This window comes from Mobula hypostoma, chromosome 1, assembly GCF_963921235.1.
Source record: "Mobula hypostoma chromosome 1, sMobHyp1.1, whole genome shotgun sequence".
Taxonomy (NCBI): domain Eukaryota; kingdom Metazoa; phylum Chordata; class Chondrichthyes; order Myliobatiformes; family Myliobatidae; genus Mobula; species Mobula hypostoma.
Window position 1 is genome coordinate 82,668,780 of NC_086097.1, and position 24,575 is coordinate 82,693,354.

General features: G+C 39.5%; 1 protein-coding gene across 4 annotated transcripts in view; it reads left to right on the forward strand.

The window, feature by feature from the left end:
• Window positions 1–24,575, forward strand: part of LOC134348431 (spectrin beta chain, non-erythrocytic 1-like) — a 334,104-nt gene that overhangs the window by 47,548 nt on the left and 261,981 nt on the right. Inside the window, exon 1 of one of the 4 annotated variants that reach the window (XM_063051812.1) lies at window positions 20,476–20,587. The exons of the other annotated variants lie outside the window; for them this stretch is intronic. The gene's annotated coding sequence lies outside the window, so the exon portion shown is untranslated. Of the gene's footprint in view, window positions 1–20,475; window positions 20,588–24,575 lie in introns of those variants that run through there. 4 annotated transcript variants of the gene reach the window in all.

The window sequence follows — 24,575 nt, forward strand, 5'->3', positions numbered from 1 at the left end:
TGATTATGCAGAAAGTTTGAAGTTAATAACTCATCTCCTTCTACTTTAGGCCACAAACTTATCAATCACCCCTGCTGTGGACCACTTTCTGGAGGTCCAAGATGCCGACTTCTACAAAGAAAGGATCCATATGCTCCATGACCACTGGACTAAGTGTGCAAATGCAGGAGGCGACTATGTTGAAAAATAAATGTGCTAGGTTTTCTAAAATTGATTCCTTCTACCTTAGGCCACGAACTTATCAATCACCCCTGCTGTGGACCACTTTCTGGAGGTCCAAGACGCCGACTTCTACAAAAACGGGATCCGTATGCTCCACGACTGCTGGACTAAGTGTGTAAATGTAGGAGGGGACTATGTTGAAAAATAAATGTGCTAGGTTTTCTAAAATTGAATCCTACCTTAGGCCACAAACTTATCAATCACCCCTCGTATGTCATTCTCCTGTGATATATTTTTGTACCCATTAGTACTTTATCAAATACAGAGGCTTTATTACTGAAGTCTCAGATTCATTCTATTTAAGTAGTTACTTCCCAAATTCCAGCAATGAAAGTATCCTTTAAAGTAATTTAATAATTAATTGCTATGTATTTTAGCTTACGCATAATTTATCATTTGATTACCATTTTAACATAAAAATGCTTGATGGTCATTATAGACAAGAGAAGCTAAAGGATTGATTCTATGCTATGTGGATCTACTACTCTTTGAATTAATTAAACAACAGAGTTTCAGACTGTCCAGACATGAATGGAGTGGGTTATAAGAGGTTTGCTCATGAAGTAACTTTACACCTCAGTCTCCAGGTTAATTGCATAATATCTAACAGTTATTGTAAAAATCACAATTAATGTAAGTTATTTATTTTGGTAATGAATGTAGTTAGTGTACAGTGATGTTTAGATACGATCTTAAGCAGATTATCAATTTGTCAAGGTATTTATTATATTGCTGTCAAAAATATTTAAATAAGTAATATTTACATAAATGTGTACATTTTGTATGACTCAAAAACAGTAGCAGTAGCTTTTTAAAAATGTCAGACATCAGAGCAAGATTAGGCCATTCTGCCTATCGAATCTGCTCCACCATTCCAGCATGGCTGATTTCTTATCCCTCTCAGCCCCATTCTCCGGCCCCTCCCTGTAATCTTTGCCACCCTGACTAATCAAGAACCTATCAATGTTCACATTAAATATACCCACTGTTTTGGCCTCCAGCAGCAGTCTGTGCAATGAATTCCACAGATTCTCCACCCTCTGGCTAAAGAATTTCCTCCTCCTCTGTTCTAAATGGACGTGTCTCTATTCAGAGGCTGTGCTCCTTGGTTCTAGACTCACTCACTATGGAAAACATGCTCTCCACATCATCTCTATCTCGGCCTTTCAATATTTGATGGATTTCTATGAGGTACCTCCTATTCTTGTAAACTCCAGTGAGTATGGGCCTAGAACCATCAAAAACTCCTCGTACATTAACCCTTTCATCCCTAGAATCATTCTTATGAACACCCTCTGGACCCTCTCCAATGCCAGCACATCCTCTCTTAAATAAGAGGCCCAAAACTGCTCACAATACTCTCAAGTACAGTCTGACCAATGCCTTATAAAGCCTTAGCATTACATCCTTTATTTTAATTCTAGTTCTCTCGAAATAAATGCTACCATTGCATTGGCTTTCCTTGCCACTGACTCAACCTGCAAGTTAAACTTTAGGGAATCCTGCACAAGTACTCCCAGGTCTCTTTGCACCTTTTGATTTTTGAATTTTTTTTTAGAAAATAGTCTACAACTTTATTCCTTCTACCGGAGAGCATGATCATGTACTTCCCTACACTATATTCCATTTGCCACTTCCTTGCCTATTCTTCCAATCTGTCCAAGTCCTTCCGCAGACTCCCAGCTTCCTCAATGCTACCTGCCCCTCTGCATATTTTCTTATTGTCCACAAACTTGGCCACAAAGCCTTCGTCCAAATCATTGACATATAACATGAGAAGAAACAACCACAACACTGACCCCTGTGTTAACACCTCTAGCTGCCAGCAGCTAACCAGAAACGGCCCCCTTTATTCCCACTCTTTGCCTCCTGCCAGTCAACCAATTTTCCATCCATGCTAGTATTTTTCCTATAATACCACGGGCGCTTATCTTGTTAAGCAGCCTCATGAGTGGCTCATTGTCAAAGGCCTTCTGAAAAAGCAAGTATACAACATCTACTGACTCTCCTTTGTCTATCCAGGCTGTTATTTCCTTAAGGAAGTCCAACAAATATAGCACATAAAAAATAAAAGTTTAATTGATATTTTGTCTGCTATATTGACATGGAATTTGACTGAACATGTCAGCATTTGCCCTTTCACGTGCAAATAAGTCTGGGGTGCCTATGAATGTGTATGTCCCCAACTTTTTGGTAACTGACATTCTCTATCACTGCCTCCTCCAGTTCAAACAACCTGTGTGAGGTTAAATGAGAATTTTTGTCTCCATTCATTAAAACAGAGGGTAATGTCTGTGAGGAACCAAAGCTATTTGTGGGTAACTTCCATTAAAGAATTGTTTTAAGGTTTTTTAGTTTATTTAAGGAATTTTGTGTCTTGCATTTCTAATGACTTAAAAGGTGAATATTTTAATTAATTTTTACCAGTTTGCCATGTTGCATGACTCAGTCAGCTGCTGTTTTTTTTCAGCAATTTCAGAGGAAGATGGTCTGCAAGTTAAGCTTTATTGCCACCCCTTGCATGGTGGTCGTTATATGCTCTCCCAACCTCAGACTAGCCCTGGTCTAACCCTAAGCATGGATTACAGATCAGAATATGAAAGCTAAGATGGGAGCTGTTATGCATGACCAAGTGTGACATTAAAGAACTTTGTTAAAACTGAAACCACAGGGAATTCCTGATTTAACTGATAAGTGCCAAATGAGCTAATTTGTTTGAAATTATTGGAGTTTGAACGTCCTTCGATGCTCTAAAGGTGCAAGAAGAATTGAAAATTGCAATGAATTAACAGAGCATCTTTTCACTGAGCTTGGCTCTTGCTTCAGCCAACAAGTTTGCCTCAAGAGATCTGCACAAAAAACATGCAATCTGTTTTTCGAGTGAGTGAAGAGGTTGAAGGATAGCTATTGACAGAAATTTCTGCACTTTTGCCAAAGGGATCAAGTGATACACTAGGTACAAATCCTATAATGCTTTTCCATTTTATAATCTGCACAAATTAATTCTGCAGTCCAGCATTGAAAATGGAGGATAATACAGTTATCTTCCTTTCAGCCTTTGTTTATGTTGCGTTCGACTCAACTATTGATAGGTATGTAAGGCGAATATGTGATTCTTTCTTCTGATCTTACTTTCATTTCCCTTTGCAAGTTAATCTTAACTCTGTTTTTTTTACCAAAAAAGCCATCTCAGTTCTTAAGGGCAAAGGCTCACTTAAATGATCAGGAACATAGATAAGATTAACTGGAACTATTCCAAAAATGATTTTAACATATATTCAATTGCAAGGGTTTCAACATTGACCCCTGTGGCACACCTCCAGTCACTTGTCTCCATTCTGAGAAAGAATCTTCAACCACCTCCTTCTGCTTCCTAACTCCAAAGCCAATTTGAATCCACCAAACTGGATCTCCCTGGATTCCATGGGAACTAACCTTTCACATCAGCCAATCATGTGAGACTTTGTCAAAGGTCTTGTTGAAGTCCAGGTTGACAAGATTCACTGCCCTATCCACATCTCTGGTTTTAGTTACTTCAACAAAAAGAAATGCAAAAAGTTTGTCAAGCACAACTTCCCACTCACAAAGCTATGTTGATTTCTCCTAATCAGACTCTGTCAACTGCTGATACACTGTGCCTCAGAATTCCCTACAGTAATTTCTCCACCACTGACATTGGGTTCACTGGTCTCTATCTCTCTGTCTTGTCCTTGCTACCATTTGTAAACAATGGAACAACATTTGGCATCTTTCAGGCCTCAGGAGCTTGGCCAGTGGCAAACAATGAAGAAAGTATCTGTGCAAGGGGCACCACAATTTCCTCTCTAGCCGCTATGGATAAATTCAACCATACCATGGTGAATTGTCCACTTTAATGCACTGAAAGGCCGCAAATACTTCCTCCTGGTAACGTGAATGTCCTCCATAGCATCTTCTCTTGTTTCCCTTATCTCTTGAAAAACCATGTTTTTGTCCTCTGTAGACACTGTAGAGAAATGTTTGTTAAAATTCCCACCTATCTTTTGCAGCTCAAGACAAAGGTGTCTCTGCTGATCTCTAAGGCAACCTCCTCTCTTTCTTGCCACCCTTTTACTTAAAACCTCTTGGGATTTTCCTTAACGCTTACTGCCAGATCCATCTCATACCTGCTTTTTGCCCTCCAGATTTACCTCTTAAGAGTATTCTGAATCTTTTTACAGTCCTTGAGGCATTAGCTTGATCTTGACCTAATCCTAAACACAATTTATGCTCCTTTTTTTGACCAGAGTCTCAATACCTCTCATCAGCCAAGGTTCACTAAGCTTGGCAGGTTTGCCCTGCACCCTAACAGGAACATGTTGCTCTTGGACTCTTGAGATCAAATTTCACGTCACATGCCAGTGATAATAAACCCGATTCTGATTCTGATTAAAGAGCTTCCCACTTGCCATTCAATCCTTTCTGTTCAAGTAGGCTCACCCAATCGATCTCTGTTGGATCCTATCTAGTTCCTCCAAAATTAACCGTATTCTAATTTAGGGCTCTACCCTGTGGAGCCGTCCTTTCCTTTCCCATCACTATCTTAATCCCGATAGGATTATAGTTACTAGAGCTAACGTGCTCCCTGGGTGCCACTTCAGTTACCTGGCCTGCCTCCTTTCCTAAGAGGACATCCAGTTTTACGTCCTCCCAAGTAAGATTTTCTCTGTATAGACAAAGGAAACTTTACTGGATATATTTCACAAATTCCACCCCTTCCAGGTGTTACAAGGATCACCTGTTGTGTTAATGATTAGTGAGGCACAGAGAATCTGTATTTACTGACAAGTAATTTTTATTGTTAAAACTAAAAAGCACGTGGGTTCACAAACTAACTACCTGTGTGCACCCGACTCTAATCCCTGACTCTCCATGAACAGTCAATGAATAGAAAAGGTATTACCCAGGAAAGGACTCTATGCTGGCCAGGCATTTCTTGTGCTTCAGACCTCCATGTGTCTATTGGGTTCTCCTTATCCACAATGGTTGGTCACTGGTTGCTGGAGAGTTATTACTCCTACGTATTTGGAGCTCCTGACTCTTATAGTGTTCCTAATCAGTTGAACTGGTGGATGTCCATCCCATTGGCTCAAGGTCACCTGAACTACCTGGCTCACCTTCTTACTGGTTCTAGTCCAGGGCTACAACCAACATTGTTTCATGGTTCTGCCCAACTCAGCCTTGTGTATTTGTGTTTTTCAACCCCAGCAGGTCCAAACCAGTTAAAGGAGGTGGCCCAGACATAGTCTAATGAGATTACAGATTGCATCTTTCATAGGTCTGGCACTTTACATAATAAGTCACTACTCATCTGAGAATGGTCTCAGGTTTAGCAGGTCATTACCTGAAGCTCCTTGTGTCCACATTCAATTGCTCTGATTAGGTTATCCCAGAGCAAAAATCAGTTCAGAGTCCACAAAATGGGGAGGAAACAAAGACAATTGGTTTGTCTGCTTCCCTTGTCCTTGATTCATCAAATCCACTAATTGTAGACTGTAGTTTCTCCTGGACAACACCGGCCCTTAACACTTTGAATGGTCAAGCCAATACAGGGGACGTTAAAATCTCTCACCAACACAACCCTATGAATTTTGCAACTATGAGAAATTTCTCTACATACGTGATGGCAGAATATAGTATTAATGGTAAGAATCTTGGCAGGGTGGAGGATCAGCGGGATCTTGGTGTCCAAGTCTATAGGACACTCAAAGCTGCTGCGTAGGTTGACTCTGTGGTTAAGGAACCATATGGTGCATTGGCCTTCATCAGTCATGGAATTGAGTTTAGGAGCCAAGAGGTAATGTTGCAGCGATACATGACCATGGTCAGACCCTACTTGGAGTACTGTGCTCAGTTCTGGTCACCTCACTATAGGAAGGATGTGGAAACCATAGAAAGGGTGCAGAGATTTACAAAGATGTTGCCTGGATTGGGGTGCATGCCTTATGAGAATGGGTTGAGTGCACTCTGCTTTTTTTCTTTGGAGCAACAGAGGATGAGAGGTGACATGATAGAGGTGTATAAGATGATGAGAGGCATTGATTGTGGGGATAGTCAGAGGCTTTTTCCCAGGGTTGAAGTGGCTAGCACAAGAGGATACAGTTTTACGGGGAAGTAGGTACAGAGGAGATGTCAGAGGTAAGTTTTTTACTCAGAGACTGGTGAGTGAGTGGAATGGGCTGATGGCAACAGTGGTGAAGACAGATATGATGGGGTCTTTTAAGGGACTCCTGGACAAGTACATGGAGCTCCGAAAAAAAGAGGGCTATGGGTAACACTAGGTAATTTCTAAAGTAAGGACATGTTCGGCACAGCTTTGTGGGCTGAAGGGCCTGTATTGTGCTGTAGGTTTTCTATATTTCTATACCTGCCCCTCAAGTTCCAGCTGACCACTGGAAGGTCTATAATAAAGCCACATTTGAATGACTTTCTCATTATTGTTTCTGAATTCTACCCATATGGCCTCACTGATGGTTTCCCCAAGGATGACATCTCTAAGGATTGCTGTTATATGCTCCGTTATGAAAAAGGCAATACATCCTTCTCGCATACTTGCACATCCGTCATGACTTTTGCATCTGTACCTTGGAATACTGAGCTACCAGTCCTGCCCTTCTCTCAGCCACGTTTCTGTGATGGCTATTCCATCCCAGTCCTCAGGGCCCAATCATGCTTTGAATTTGTTGTTGTACTTTGAACATTGAAATAGATGTAGTTTAATAAGTATTTATTTCCCTGCCTTTACTCTGTCCCTGACTATGGTGACTACTAAACTTGTTCTTGCTGACCACTGCTTTATCCCTTGGCTTGGTCCTATTCAGACTTCACCCCCTTTCCCATCTATTATAAACCCTTCTGTGTAGCATCATCAAATTTCCCTGCAAGCATATTGGTCCCTCTGTGATTCGGAGTTCAAAGTACATTTATTATCCTCATATATGACCTTGAGATTATTTTGTCAGACAATTGCAGGATAATAAAGAAATGCAACACAATTTATGAAAAATTATAAATAGCAAAGGTTGACAAACAACCAATGTGCAAAAGAAAAGAAATTATATAAATAATTAAAAAAGTAAATAATGATACTGAGAATCTGAATTGATGAGCTTTGGAAGGGAGTGCATAGGTTGTGCAGCCAGTTCAGCACTGATCTGAGTACAGTAATCCATGCAGGTTCAGGAGCCTGATGATTCTAGGGCGGTAACTATTCCTGAGCCTGGTGTAGGATCTAAGGCTCCTGTAGCTCCTGCCCAATGGTAGTAACAAGAAGAGTGCATCGTCTGGATGATTGGGGTCTTTGATAGATGCTGCCTTCTTGTGATTGCACTTCTTGTAAATGTCTTCAATGACGAGATAGGATTTGCCTCTTATGGATGGCTGTATCCACCATTTTTTTGTGGATTTTTTTGTTCCTGTGAATTGGTGTTTCCATTTCAGGCTGTAGTGCAACCAGTTAGGTTACTCTCCACTGTGCATCTATAGAAGTTTGTCAATTTATGTAAACTTTTAAGAAAGTAGAGGCACTCTTGTGCCTTCTCTGTGATAGTATTTGTGCTGTGGTCCTCTGATATGGTAACTGAGGAATGTTAAGTTATTGACTCTCTCCACCTTCGATCCCCTGATGAGGACCAACTCCTGGACCTCCTGATCTTAAGTGCAACTGTCCCTCTTGTACAGATTGCCTCCACCTCAGAAGAGATCCTAATGGTCCAAGAACCTGAATCTCTACCCCCTGCTCAGCCATGGATTTAGCCGTCATACCCTTTTGTGGTACTGGGAGAAATAGCTGACCTAACACCCTGTACTCATTCTGCGGGATCTCACCCCTCATCCTACCTATGTCATTTGTACCAACATTTACAATGACCTTTGGCTTTTCACCTTCCCCCTCAAGAATTTTCTGCAGCCAATCAGAAACATCCTTAACCCTGGTACTACTTCTAATCGCAGAAAGAATCCACTGGCCTCTGTGATGATGTCAACTTCGATTAGAGGCTGATCGGTATCATCCACATGGTACTTTCTGACAAAAGACATTTGCAAAATTTCAGTCTTGTCTTTTATACTCTGGGCTGGATCATTACTATGGATTGGAGTGTATGTGGACCCTTCTCATCACAGTAATTGTTTAATTGTCCACCACTGTTTATGGCCGGATAGGGCAGGGCTTCATAGTATTGATCTGATCTGTTCCTCTTTCAGTTAATTAGCTCCATCTTCATCATGCAAGCACATAACTAATGCTTTTAGCATGCATTAAGTAAAAGGCCATGATTTGTAAAGAGCCCAAAAGTACAGTTTCTGAAAACTTTTAAACATGTTTGCGTTCTCTGTATGTTTTTCCATATAGAATTGAAATGTAAAACCACACCATGTGTGATTTTTTTGGAGAGGTCAGCAACACTTTATCTTTGAGAATTTTGTGTTAAGAGGTATATATTTAAATATAGTTAATTAAGCATTGTTAAAATTATGGGTGTGTTAGGTTTGGGTGTATTTATACATTTAAGCTATTGAATTTAAATTCTTGAGATAGGAATGAGTGATGAACAAAGAACCACTGATCGTGGAACAATAGAAGGTCTTGTCACTGCTTCCAAATGAACCTCTGCTATTTCCCTTCTGGCTTCAGAACCAAAGCTAGAGAGTTATTACCCAGTCTACAGATATAAATACTACCTGAAAATCACTAATCTTAAGGAAAAACATTTAAGCAATTTTATCATTATGTATTTCACAATGTATGATGTTCATACAGCACTTCATATGATCATGAGTGATTCAAATACACCCTGTATGTTATAATGGAACTGAGACTTCAATGGGGGATCAGGAAACTGAACATTCATGAACTCAGCTGATAATTGTCTACATGAATTGGGCCATCACAGTGTCCCAAGTTCTGTATTCAATATTTATATAACTTAAGAATTCATTAATTTTTTAAATTTAAAAATTTTGTTGAGTCGTTGAGTCTGATTCTTCGTGACCTCATGGTCCACAGGATTTTCATGGTAAGATATGGAAGTAGATTGCCAGGACTTTCTTTCTGCACAGATGCTGCTGCTGCCCAGGTAGGGACCCAGCTGGGTTTGAACTCAGGACCATCTGCCTTGAAGTCCAGTGCTGATGCCACTACACCACCAGCCGGCCCACCAACCTGATCAATTACTTTTCAACAAGGGTAATTAATGCTATATTTTGCAAAGGAAGGCTGCTGGATGGAGTATTTATAAAATTCTGTCACAAGTTTTAAGACGATGAATGTTAGGTCAGAGTGTTAGATCAAGGACTTACTGACCATTTCTTTTTATTTTTAAATAAATTTGGCACAAGAGTTTATCCCTTAATTCAGATATATTTGTTTCCCTGGATGTTTATCACCATACATGTGATAGATATTCACTTTTTGGTTAATAGGCCTCTTTCTTGGTTGTTTGCTATTCTAGCTTTATAAACGCAACACCTGTCACTTGTAAGATAGCAAACAGACATAAGTAAACTTCCAGCTAACAGTTGTTTGACTTCTAATCATAAAGGGATGTCAGTCTCCAGTTATTGAAATGTAAATGGTAAGCATTAATCACACTGAGGTCTAAAGACCTGCTTTGCAAACAAGCTTTGTGGATAGTAGACGTGCTGTCTGGAAGTAGTAAGGTTTAGCTCACTGTACCTGCTAAAGATGCAGTATAAGAGAATGGGCTGTTTAATTCAGGTTGTTTCAAACAGACAAGCTGACTCCTAGGTTGTTTTGTTGATGGAAGCTTCCAGAATAGATGGATAGCTTCATATCACTATGGTGTGTTTACAGTTGGAAAGTTTTATGTGCTCAAGTAAGTTAGCTTCACAGTTTTACAGCATTAAAGGTAGGTAGCTGACGGGCTACGTCTCCAAAATGCTTTGAGACTATTTGAGTTGAAACGGCATCTGAGGAAATAGCAAATGTGTATGAAGTCACTGAAGTGGTAGAAAAAGGATATGTGTAGAGAGCAGTTCAGGATTATTAAGAGTTGTAGTAGAATATCACGAGGAATGATAGGAAGGTGAGGTGAATAGAATCCATTCCTCTAGCTTCAGTTTCTGTGATGGATGACTAGCTCATCCACACCAAGGTATGACTTTTTAGCTTATAGGAATTGTACCTGTATTTTGGAAATTCTTTGCGTTTAGATACTCAAAAGCTCAGAGGTGGAGTAGATAACTAACTTTAAATTTCTTGGTGTTATTATTTTAGAAGACCTGTCTTGGGCCCAGTATTTAATTACAATTATGACGAAAGCACTGCAGGGCCTCTACCTCCTTAGGAGTTTGCAAAAATTCAGCATGACATCTAAAACGTTGACAAACTTCTGTAGATGTGTAGTGGAGAGTACTTTATATTGAATGGCTGAATGACTGCATCACTGCCTGGTATGGAAACACTAATGGTGTTTTGCAGAAAATCCTACAAAAAGTAATGGATACGGCCCAATCCATCACGGGTAAAGCCCTCCCCACTATTATGTATATCTACACGAAGCATTGTTTCAGAAAAGCAACATCCATCACCGAGGACCCCCACCACCCAGGTCATGCCCTCTTCTCACTGCTGCCATCAAGAAAGTGGTACAGGAGCCTCAGGACTCACACCACCAGGTTCAGGAGCAGTTATTACCCCTCAACCGTCGGGCTCTTGAACCAAAGGGGATAACTTCATCTGCCCCATCGTTGAAATGTTTCCACAATCTATGGACTCATCTTATGTTCTCAATATTCATTGCTCATTTATTTGTTATTATTATTTCTTTACTTTATTATATTGGAAAGTTTATTGTCTTTTACACATTGGTTGAATGCCCAAGTTGGTGTGCTCCTTCATTGATTCTGTTATGGTTATTATTTTATTACGGATTTTTTAAGTATGCCTGCAAGAAAATAAATCTCAGGGTTGTATATGGTGACATATATGTACTTTGATAATTAATTTACTATGAACTTTGAAATGTTTTGTAATTGGGAAATAAACGCTTAAGATAGAAATCCTCCAAGTTTTCAATGTGTTTCAAGAATGTGCAGATTTAAAAGTGTATTACTGTAAATAAATTTACTGTGTTTTAAACTACATTGTTAGCTGGAAGTATCTTCTCCTTGGTAGGGAGGAAGGACCCACCACTCAAGTAGTGGGCATTGGCAGCTAAAACTTGCTGTGGAGGAGAAAGAGGAAGCAAACTAGTCTTTGAGCAGTTACTGTGTAATCCTTTAGTGACGGTACTCATGTCTATTTATATCTGATAGGGCCTAAGATCTTCGTGTGAGTCCAGTTTTTCTGCTGCATTCTGTTTCTTTCCATCTAGTAACAGATGATTGAAATGATCAGTTAACTGTACACATTCTGAAGCCAACAATGTTTGGCTGATGGAGGTGTTGACTTGGAAACAAACATTCTGTATATGCGGGAAAGTGGAACATAAAAAAAAAACGATCTGCTGGAAAAACTCAGCAGGTTGCACAGCATCTGTCATTTAGGGTGGAAGGTTGGCGGTGGGGTACAGAGGGAGAGAATTGTTAATTCATCAGGGCTGCTCACAGTATCTGTTGACAATGTTTTGAGCAAGATAAAGTAAAAGTGAACCCAGTACCACGATGTGCCACCTCTGTGCTTGGCATAAAGCTGACCCAGAAATGTTCTAACCTTCAGCCAGATGATAGGCCTACTTACTTACTTACATCAAGCCACGCAATTTACCATGCATATTAAAATACTGAGTAGTGCAAGGAGCAAAAGAAATTTCACTTTTAAACCAGTTCAAGCTGGGTTTTAAAACTGCATAAGCTTGCTTGGAGATTTACAGCTTTGCTGTTTATTAACTGACCTTGTTTACACGTGGATTTGGTTGAGGAATATAAATTAAAATGGGTGGATGAAACTGCAATATTGCAGGGCACCTTGAATTATAGGAGTCCTTTAATGTTTTTTTTCCCCTCTGTTCTCGTAAAATACTACCAATACTGAAATCTGAAATCAGATCCGAACTTGCTGGAAGTATTCAGTAGCTCATATGAACGGTCACCAACCTGACAAGCTAACTCTGTTTCCCTTCCAACAGATGTTGACATCTCTCCTCAGTATCTCTAAGATTTTCCATTACTTAACATCTGGTATTATTCTACATTGATAAAGTATGTGTAACGACTAACATTGATGTGTTTTTTATTATGAATGATTGAGGCCAGCTATATATTGCATGGGATAAGCCTGTCACTTCAGCTAAGATTGGGATCAGCACAGTAGCAGCTGTTGGAAGGTATTGGACACTAAGAGGAGAAGATATGAGGAAGGATGGGGGTTGGACTGCTACTTAATCTTCATATCATACGAAATCTTGTGGGCAGAGTAATGGTGAGGGTCTGAAAGGAAACAAGAACCCTTCATTTGGCCAACGGGTTGTGCTGAAAGATACTGAAATGTTCTCTCCACTATTCACACCTTTTTTTAACTCCCTGGTTTTCTGTAATGCTGACGCTCAGCCAACCAGTCTGAAATTTGAAATGGAGCTATAATTAGAGACTTGCAACCTCCTAAAAATATGATATTGCATTTCTGGGCTCGGGAGATGCTTGGTTGCCTGCACTGTATAAATACTGAGTCAGGGCATGTTGGGACTGATACTCAATGGCACGGCGTGTGATCAGTAAGCCACAAGTAAAGCATTCATGGTTTCAGGATATTCTGCATATTTCACAAGTAACTTCAAAACCGAGACATTGTCTGTATTCTGCATCCTGAGTATGTTCACCCACGGCAAGCTGCTGTGAAGAACTGTGTTAATATATCTCAATAACCTGTTCAGTGGTGTTGTCTGAGGATAGATATTGCCTTTGACACCACAAAGATTTTTTTCCTCTGATCTGTTAATAAAGCATAGGAAATTCTTGCATTCCTCTTAGAAAGAAAGTGGGGGAGAGGCATCTTAATCTTGCAATTCCAGCTAAGTCTCTGCTAACTTGGATAATTGTAGCTCTAACAGCTCCCGTAAAGTTAGGCAACATCAAGAACAAAATGTCTTGCTTGACAGGCATTGCAATCATTTCTTTAAATATTCACCTTGTTCATTGCTGTAGCTGAACTTTGTACCAGCCATTTGCCAATGTTTTTCTCTTCAGCATATCCTAACTTCATGACTTCTGCATTGGAGGAAGTACAAAGGCCCATGGGAACAACACAATTTGTAAATTAACGCCCACCACCTCCTTCTCCACCAAATCACCGACTGTATTAACTTGATGTCATTATAACCAAATTAAGATCTCAGAATGCCTAAAAACAACACTGTTTGAATTCATTTAACACTTAAATTGCTGTGTTTCAAGTAATCACTTGTCAAGAGCAATTTGTGATGGTCAATAAAAGCTGGGCTTCTCGGCGCACTCCTATATCGAGAATGAATACGTGCCTTGGCTATTTTGCACTAAAAGAAACACAAAATGAACGATGATTGCTTTGAAATATGATGTTGGTGTAAATGTGATGGAGTTTCCCTGAAGGGGCAGAGCTTTCAGGACTCGACTTGCTGTTTGGAAATGGCAGACTGCTTTCTTCATGTACCCACTCTTAGTCGAGCAGCATCCAGAAGAATAATCTCACTGGCCTTTTGTGCCCATCGGTACAGAAGTAATGTCTCCAAATCAATCCAGATGGAAACAAAGCTAGGGAAGGAAGGAGCAATGCTGTCTGTCAAAACTCTTAGGGATTTTAAGCTTTTAAATGTCTTTCTCATGCACACTTTTAATAATTTGTAAAATTTAAATGAATGGCTAAAATGCATTCCGTTGTTTTACAAATAATAATTAAAACATAACACTTTTAAAATTATTTCAATAGTAGCAAAATTTAAAATCAGAAGCAGCCTTCTCCCTCTTGTTGCTGGGAAAGCCCCAGTGAAGCAAGGTGTCAGATTCTGCACGTGGTCTGATTCTGTGGAGTCCAGAGAAAGGCAACATAGAATGAGTGGATGATCTCAACCACTGACTTCCAGCAGCAAGGTTCTCCCCGTATATATCTTCTATGCACAGGTGGCTTTCAATTTTCTACATCTGCCTATCTACACCACTTGTACAGAAGTGAATTATTTTGCTGCAACATTGTGGCTGTAAACTGCCTTTTTTGTTGCTATGGTGTAGAAATAAAATCCTGTTCTTTGTGGCTGGTTCAAATCAATTCTCTAATTGTTAATGTGATTTTGGATTAGAGCACATCTATCATTTGTTTGTCTAAGTATTGTACACTGAGAACTGTAATAACTGAATAGTGTGTGAACAGTATCACCATCACCTTCAAAGTTATGGAATAAATTATGTTACTTTGCCACACTGAATTGGTTTTTGTCCACAGCCATTATCCAAGGCTGAATCAGACTGTTTATAACCTTACCGATCTTCATTGATCACTCTCCATGCTTCTAACCTTGTATCTTTTGCATTACCAATTAATCAAAAATGTAATTGGCCACATCTGGATTTCTAATTAGTTGCCTGTAGTGAATGATTAATAGTTTGTTGAAAGTCAAATTAGTTGCCAGGATTGAAAGTTAATTGAGCCAGAGCACAGAAAATTATGTTGTTGCACGTTTTTGGAAGAATATATAAGGCATGGATATCAAATTACTTTATCTGCTTTCAAATTGTGATATTAAGTCACATAAAATTGATAATATGCCCATTCATTTGGCACTTATGAAGTAAGCGTTCATAGATTACCTCATGGTGTAATTACCTAACATAAGTCAAATCAAGCATTTTAAATAGAGAAACACATCTATGACTTTACAGTGATCTACTGTCTAATTAAAGGCTATAGAATATAATCAATTTTATCAATGTAATCTATAGTAATAGTACAGATTATATTATCAATGTAATGTATAATCAAGGAAGAACCAGGTTATATTGTTATAACCCTATTATATTAACATGATTTTTATATATTATTGATTCAGGTTTATATAGAAGTTTCTTTGTGTAAAAAAAACTATAGCTGGAGATTATTTCAAAATAACAAGTTACACATTTTGTCTAAATGCAGGACAGAAATGGATATTTTCCCAGAAATGGGGAGTGAGAGTGTCTGACTTATTTAGAGCTGAGCCATGATACAGAACAAGTGCCAAGTGTTTCTCCCTTGTGTGTATCTGAAAGACAAGTGATTCTAGATGGCTAAAAGAGAAAGTATTTATCTGCTTATTCATATGCTTAGTGTATAGATTGCTCAGACAAAACTCTCCTGTTCCATTTAAAAGCTGTAAGGGGTTGCTTTGATGGAATGTTCTTTTTGACATTAAAAAAAACTGCAGTACAAACTATATAAGGGGATAATTCACAGGGAAATTGATAATGAAAGAACCTATGATGGATTATTTTCGGGATGTGCAGGCATACTCCCAGTAATTGTTGTTTAGTAGATTTTTTTGACTTCTGTTTTCTTTGTGAGTGGGCTTTGGAATTTGTATGTAACTTCCCAAAGAATCTGCAGGTATCGTGGAAGCAAATTGTGCCAGGTAATATAAAGAATATCAGAGCTGCTACATTTTGTGTCATTCCAATTGCTTTTGCATTGATGATTTGTTTTCAGTAATGAAAATAGCAGGGTTTGCTCTTTTACACCAAGTTGTCAAAAGTTAAAGTGATGGAGTGAGTGGGGAAAATGAGATGAATTGGTTGCATTAGTTATGATGAAGAGATTAAGTCAGCATCATGATTGTAAAGTAGTGCAGCAGAAAGAGACAGATAAATAATCAGGTTTTTAGCAAGGGAAAGTGGGACCAAAGCTGTTCTTGGGCCAAAACCCTGAAAGAGCAGAATCCCATCAATTGCCTGGTATGTATCTGCTTGCAATTCAATACCATTAAAAGTGATTGAACTTCGTAATTCAATAGGAAAAAATGTCAAAAATAGGAAAGGATCATAATATAAGATGCGGGCTACCAAAATGTAGATTTTAATTCATAAAGCTGACTTTGTGAATTAGTCATAGTACTGATGAATCTGAACTTTAGCATGATTGGAAAAGATGAGCATTTGAAAATTAGGCATTTTTGATCATGTGTTATTGAACTACAATGAAGTTTTGTGCCTAGCTGAAAAGCAGCTATAATCTATATTCCCACTTTTCAAGGTGAAATGTGGATTGAGTCAAGTGGGTGGAATTTGCCTTATTGTTGCTCAGTTGAGCAGTTATGCTTGAATTATGAGAGTAGGAATGCGATGAGGTGGAGGATAAATGCGTGGCTGAGGGATTGGAGCAGGGGGCAGGGATTCAAGTTTTTGGATCATTGGGACCTCTTTTGGCGCAGGCGTGACCTGTACAAAAAGGACGGGTTACACTTGAATCCTAGGGGGACCAATATCCTGGCAGGGAGATTAAAGTCACCTCAGTAGCCCCCGCTAAACTAGAATGGTTGGGGGGTGGGAATCAAATTAAAGAGGCTAGGCGTGAGGAGGTTAGTTCACAACAGAGGGATGGGAACCAGTGCAGAGAGACAGAGGGGTGTAAAGTGAGGGTAGAAGCAAAAAGTACTAAGGAGAAAAGTGAAAGTGGCAGGCCGACAAATCCAGGGCAAGCATTAAAAAGGGCCACTTTTCAACATAATTGTATAAGGGCTAAGAGAGTTGTAAAAGAGCGCCTGAAGGCTTTGTGTGTCAATGCAAGGAGCATTCGTAATAAGGTGGATGAATTGAAAGTGCAGATTGTTATTAATGATTATGATATAGTTGGGATCACAGAGACATGGCTCCAGGGTGACCAAGGATGGGAGCTCAACGTTCAGGGATATTCAATATTCAGGAGGGATAGACATGAAGGAAGGGGAGGTGGGGTGGCGTTGCTGGTTAAAGAAGAGATTAACGCAATAGAAAGGAAGGACATAAGCCAGGAAGATGTGGAATCGATATGGGTAGAGCTGTGTAACACTAAGGGGCAGAAGACGCTGGTGGGAGTTGTGTACAGGCCACCTAACAGTAGTAGTGAGGTTGGAGATGGTATTAAACAGGAAATTAGAAATGTGTGCAATAAAGGAACAGCAGTTATAATAGGTGACTTCAATCTACATGTAGATTGGGTGAACCAAATTGGTAAAGGTGCTGAGGAAGAGGATTTCTTGGAATGTATGCAGGATGGTTTTTTGAACCAACATGTCGAGGAACCAACTAGAGAGCAGGCTATTCTGGACTGGGTTTTGAGCAATGAGGAAGGGTTAATTAGCAATCTTGTCGTGAGAGGCCCCTTGGGTAAAAGTGACCATAATATGGTGGAATTCTTCATTAAGATGGAGAGTGACATAGTTAATTCAGAAACAAAGGTTCTGAACTTAAAGAAGGGTAACTTTGAAGGTATGAGACGTGAATTAGCTAAGATAGACTGGCAAATGACACTTAAAGGATTGACGGTGGATATGCAATGGCAAGCATTTAAAGGTTGCATGGATGAACTACAACAATTGTTCATCCCAGTTTGGCAAAAGAATAAATCAAGGAAGGTAGTGCACCCGTGACTGACAAGAGAAATTAGGGATAGTATCAATTCCTAAGAAGAAGCATACAAATTAGCCAGAGAAAGTGGCTCACCTGAGGACTGGGAGAAATTCAGAGTTCAGCAGAGGAGGACAAAGGGCTTAATTAGGAAGGGGAAAAAAGATTATGAGAGAAAACTGGCAGGGAACATAAAAACTGACTGTAAAAGCTTTTATAGATATGTAAAAAGGAAAAGACTAGTAAAGACAAATGTAGGTCCCCTACAGACAGAAACAGGTGAATTGATTATGGGGAGCAAGGACATGGCAGACCAATTGAATAACTACTTTGGTTCTGTCTTCACTAAGGAGGACATAAATAATCTTCCAGAAATAGTAGGGGACAGAGGGTCCAGTGAGATGGAGGAACTGAGCGAAATACATGTTAGTAGGGAAGTAGTGTTAGGTAAATTGAAGGGATTGAAGGCAGATAAATCCCCAGGGCCAGATGGTCTGCATCCTAGAGTGCTTAAGGAAGTAGCCCAAGAAATAGTGGATGCATTAGTGATAATTTTTCAAAACTCGTTAGATTCTGGACTAGTTCCTGAGGATTGGAGGGCGGCTAATGTAACCCCACTTTTTAAAAAAGCAGGGAGAGAGAAACCGGGGAATTATAGACCGGTTAGCCCAACGTCGGTGGTGGGGAAACTGCTGGAGTCAGTTATCAAAGATGTGATAACAGCACATTTGGAAAGCGGTGAAATGATCGGACAAAGTCAGCATGGATTTGTGAAAGGAAAATCATGTCTGATGAATCTCATATAATTTTTTGAGGATGTAACTAGTAGAGTGGATAGGGGAGAACCAGTGGATGTGGTATATTTGGATTTTCAAAAGGCTTTTGACAAGGTCCCACACAGGAGATTAGTGTGCAAACTTAAAGCACACGGTATTGGGGGTAAGGTATTGATGTGGATGGACAATTGGTTAGCAGACAGGAAGCAAAGAGTGGGAATAAATGGGACCTTTTCAGAATGGCAGGCGGTGACTAGTGGGGTACCGCAAGGCTCAGTGCTGGGACCCCAGTTGTTTACAATATATATTAATGACTTGGATGAGGGAATTAAATGCAGCATCTCCAAGTTTGCAGATGACACGAAGCTGGGTGGCAGTGTTAGCAGTGAGGAGGATGCTAAGAGGGATGCAGGGTGACTTGGATAGGTTGGGTGAGTGGGCAAACTCATGGCAGATGCAATTTAATGTGGATAAATGTGAAGTTATCCACTTTGGTGGCAAAAATAGGAAAACAGATTATTATCTGAATGGTGGCCGATTAGGAAAAGGGGAGGTGCAACGAGACCTGGGTGTCATTATACACCAGTCATTGAAAGTGGGCATGCAGGTACAGCAGGCGGTGAAAAAGGCGAACGGTATGCTGGCATTTATAGCGAGAGGATTCGAGTACAGGAGCAGGGAGGTACTACTGCAGTTGTACAAGGCCTTGGTGAGACCACACCTGGAGTATTGTGTGCAGTTTTGGTCCCCTAATCTGAGGAAAGACATCTTTGCCATAGAGGGAGTACAAAGAAGGTTCACCAGATTGATTCCTGGGATGGCAGGTCTTTCATATGAAGAAAGACTGGATGAACTGGGCTTGTACTCGTTGGAATTTAGAAGATTGAGGGGGGATCTGATTGAAACGTATAAGATCCTAAAGGGATTGGACAGGCTAGATGCGGGAAGATTGTTCCCGATGTTGGGAAGGTCCAGAACGAGGGGTCACAGTTTGAGGATAGAGGGGAAGCCTTTTAGGACCGAGATTAGGAAAAACTTCTTCACACAGAGAGTGGTGAATCTGTGGAATTCTCTGCCACAGCAAACTGTTGAGGCCAGTTCATTGGCTATGTTTAAGAGGGAGTTAGATATGGCCCTTGTGGCTACGGGGATCAGGGGGTATGGAGGGAAGGCAAGAGCGGGGCTCTGAGTTGGATGATTAGCCATGATCATAATAAATGGCGATGCAGTCTCAAAGGGCCGAATGGCCTACTCCTGCACCTATTTTCTATGTTTCTATGTTTCTATTCCATTTCTGGGGTTTTACACACAGTATTAGTTTCCTTATTTAAGAATGTCAATACATCTGACACAATTTGAAGGAAGTTTACTAAGTTAATGACTGGAATGAGTGGGCTGCACTCTGAAGAAGGATTCAACAAGTGAAGTTTGTTTTTGGTGAACTGAAATGAATGGACCATTTGTGGATAGCATGAAGTGGGGCAATGAATGGAAAATATCTGAACTGCAGCATGTTTCTGAACTCTACATAGGTGTGGGAGTCAGGAAATCTTGACATACTCGTGTATTTTAATAGAAGAACAAATTATTGACCCAGTAATGATGTCATAATCGTAACTACAATGAAAGAAAGCTCGTTTATGCATACTTTATTTGCAGTGGAGTGCAAATTTTAAAATCGGTCAATATGAAACAGCTACATTTTTATATTGACTATGAGTTCTTACTCAAGTCTTGACAGTCAAAGCCTCTGTATTGCATTTACTTCTTAAGATCCATATTAGTAATTGAAGCTTCTTTGCTGACTGATAATGACTATGGCACTTCATCCCAGCCGTTTTAACATTTACCAGCAGCTGTTTGAAGCAAAGGCCAACTGATCACTCCCAGCCAACACCCAAACCCTCCTCCTGGTGATATTAATGTGAATGTTACTTCGTGGGTCATCGCAGCAGTGACACACACATTCGCATACTACACACACGCACACAAAAGGCACGGGCAGAGGATTTTACAGCCACTGGAAACATTGGGAAGGAATATTTTACAATTTTCATCTATTAAATGTATGTAATTCAAATTTCTTCATTAATTATGAGAGCATTGTTGTTTTAGTTACTTATTTGTTTCAATTAATTGATTTTAGAAAGCATGAACCTGTGCATAGTGAAGTTCACCAGTCTGACTTGGTGAAATTTAGATGTTATAGCTTCAGCAAATTTAAGTTTATGTCTTAATGTATTTCTTCCCTTTCATTTGGTTGTATTGTCTGTTACCTTTTAGTTTCAACTGCATTGCAAGCTAGCTGTTGACTGAGAAGGTGGTTAGTTAACTTCTGTCTTTTCCCATTGCTAACGTTTAAATGGCTGCCAGTGTATATGTGACAATGACGTAAGTTAGCTCAACGCTTACGCATTCTTTCTGATCTTAACCAGAACATTTTGTTTCTGCTTGTGACCTGTGCCAGATGGCTGTTTAAGCTTGTGGCCATATTTTCCCCTGTATAGCATTGTCTATTCATGTGCCCAGATGTAATGCTTGGAGACATCGAGGGTTTTAAAAGTATCAGCATTTTTATGTTCAACCTTCTGTTCAAGTTTATAATATTTGGAGTATAGTTAACCATAGCACAATTAGCACTGACTTTCAGGATTTTACTGACCTATAAAGAATTCGGGCAATATTTATGCAGAATTTAACAAGAAAAAGGCTAAACTTGGATGCAGTCTAGTTGTATCACAAATTACATTAATTTTTGGAAGCATTTTACTTCTCATGTTTACTGTTTACCCTTTGCTCTGTTTGTTTAATACCTCTTTAAATGATTATATCAAAAAATGGTGATGCAGAACAATTAAAAATTTAGGATTACTCGCAGTGCGAAACTGAGTGGAAATTTGGTGTGAACAGGAAAGAGGTGTTGCCTTTAGCCTGTGCTGCTAAGATGGCTTAGGTAAACTTGAGACAGTCAAAGTTTTTATTTTGGCACTTACTGCAGTCGAAATGAATGGCCGTAATCTTGATCTATGAACATATTTTCTGTATTAGACTGCAGTAGTTTGGAGATTGTGGCAATTGAGTCTGTCCATAATGCATATGTTTATAGTTGATAATCCTGCCTTGAATATTTCTTGCAGTGTTACTGAGTTGGAATTGGTGCTGGGGGGGGGGGGTGTCAGGGGGTGGTGGAGATGCACCTTGACCCCAGACCTTGTAGAGAAATACAAGATCAGGATTGATAGACCAACAATGCGCAAAGTGAGATAGGTACTGCGGATACACAGTAGGAAGGGGCTTGCTCATATGGCAGTTTTCTGTGATTTAACAGTTAATATCCTTTGTAAATAGGGTCAAGAATCTTACATAACATATTGCTCATCAGATGTCTGGGTAAGAAAAATCTCAAACCAACACACATAAAAAACGTTGGTGAACGCAGCAGGCCAGGCAGCATCTATAGGAAGAGGTACAGTCGACGTCTCGGCCTGAAATGTTCACCAGCATTTTTTTATGTGTGTTGCTTGAAATTCCAGCATGTGCAGATTTCCTCGTGTTAGCGTTTTAAAAATCTTGAACCAGTTTGATTAGGTATTGGAGTGGGTGGGGTAAGATCAGCACATTGTGGTTCATGTTGAGACTGACAGCACTGGAAGGAGTAGGCAAGAGGTGTTGAGTGGAGAATTTGATAAGGTAGGACCTACATTAAAAAGCACATTTCAATGATTATAATAGTTGTGCATTTAATATTTCAGTTATGTCTCAGTATTATTGTATATATATATTTTTTTTGATTAAGCATTTTTCATTTACATAATTGTTTACGGGTTATATGTAAGATGTATGTGAATAGCATATATCATTACTCCTTCACATCATATATGTCAGTCTCACTAAAGTAAAATAAAATAGCCACGTTTTCCCAGACTCCCATGTTTTCCTTTTGATTAGCTTTGGGAGTTACAAACCATAACAATAATATCTGGATTATTGTATGAACTATGTGCAAAGCACATTAGGGTTGCTGCTGGAAGAATTGTATAGAATAGAGGGTTTCTATTTCACGATAAGTGTCACAGGTAAATGCACAGGAATAAACGGTGTGAGTAGAAGAGCCTGTTTCTGTGCTGTCTCTCTCACTGACCCCGTGACTCCAGCCAGGATGACGGGGCAAATCGGTTTGCTGCTCTGGCTGAATTTCCAAAGCTGGATTACATGTGATGATTCCTGTTATGCTACAATTTTCATGATTTAGAATGGTTCCATTAGCATGAAGCTGGTTTACAACCACATTAAGATGTTTCTCCAGGTGTGTGCCAAAGACTTAGTTAGCTTCCATGTTTCCTGTATTTTATGCTGCCTGTGGCCCGTGGCCCATGGATCGCACTCTCCAAGCATCTTTAGAAAGTAACAAATGGGTGACAAGAATTACCCATTGAAATTCTGGTCCCTAACCCCAGTGAGAGAGCAGGGCCACTGACACTCTCTCCCCACGCCGGGTGTTACACAGCAACCTGCTGGAATTGTTGCTGCGATTATAGGACTTTCGATCACTCTGAAAGAACTTCTGTACGCACCTATTAGTGTGTCAAAAGCAGTGATGATGTGCTGTGCATTTCATAACCTAGGAGGGAATGAAAGTTGGATGCATGCTCTTCAGACAAGAGGCATGTACAGGATAAGGAAGAAGAGGCAACATCAAAGAGCAGTGTACAACATATCAACAAATAAAACTTGAGTATCACACCTGCTAACATTGTAAATTCTTTTAGGCTTTTAAATACTGATCGTTTCCATTAATTGTTCTTGGAGACGAAAAGCTTCCTCCCTATTTCATTAATTTTAATTTCATGTATATTTCATCCCCTAATCAAAGCAGTTGCTTCTTCATCGGAATGCAGAATTGCCTATAGTGCATCTCACTAGAAGCTTGGCTTACAATGGTAACTCCCAGCTTACCTTCCCACTATAATGTGTTGCAGCTGCTCTTCTCATTTTTGTGATTCTGTTCATTCCCAGACATTGACTGAGTGCTCGTTAATAATTTACTACAGTGGCATTTCATGTCTAGATTCTTTCATTTTTTTTATTCACTTCCTTTTTCACTTGCATCATTATTTTAGTTCTTGATGCAGAAAAGTTTTGAGGTCACTTGATTCTCAGCCAGAGCTTGTAAATTAGTCATAAATTGCACAAGCATTATTTTCAGTAATTTATCTGTAAAGGTAATTTTCTTCAAAAGAGACATCAGTTACTTCTGAGTTATTACCGAAGTAAGGCAGCATCTTTGTAGCCAACATTTTTGATACAGTGGATTATGGTTCATTGGGCCATTGGTTAATCTAGAAAGTCGCTTATTTGGAACAACCCTTAAAGACCAACAACTAATTGAGAAAATAGCCAGGATTCTCTTCATTTATTTGGGATACTGTGCCGCTTAATTGGGCAGGAGACTGTTGCTGAACAGTTTCTAACTAGCATCAGTCATGTTTGTTTGTGTTCAAAAAGCAGTGATTTTTGTCACTGATAGTTGGCGAGAAATAAGACAATTTAGAAATGTTTTGCTCACAGCAGTTTCAAGCATTTAGACTTGGAGATGCCAGAAATGGTTGGGAATGAAAAGGAAACAATTTCACAAATTCAACAAGTTAGAAACTACAAAAAATTTGAAGGTATCAACAATCATCTTGAATGTTACAATGAAAATGAAGATTTGGATGATGCAATTGTTGTCAGCATTGTACGAAGGCAGTCCATTATCTGCACTAGGTGTCTGCATTGATCTTGTTCACTTCCAGTCAAATGAACACAATTTAGATAAATTCCTCCATTGATAAGAATTAGCAACTAATACACAGTTTTATAGTACTTCAGTAGTATTAGCTGTGTTCTAATCTTTTCTGTATTTTATTTAAATACATAATTTGTTATTCAGTTAGTCTTTTTTTTATACCTTTTCAAGTATTTCCATGAAACTTTGGTCAATTGAGGCAACCACTTAATTGGCCCAATGTGTCCAAGTGTCCACTGTATTCTGATTTGTTGATTATTTATAGA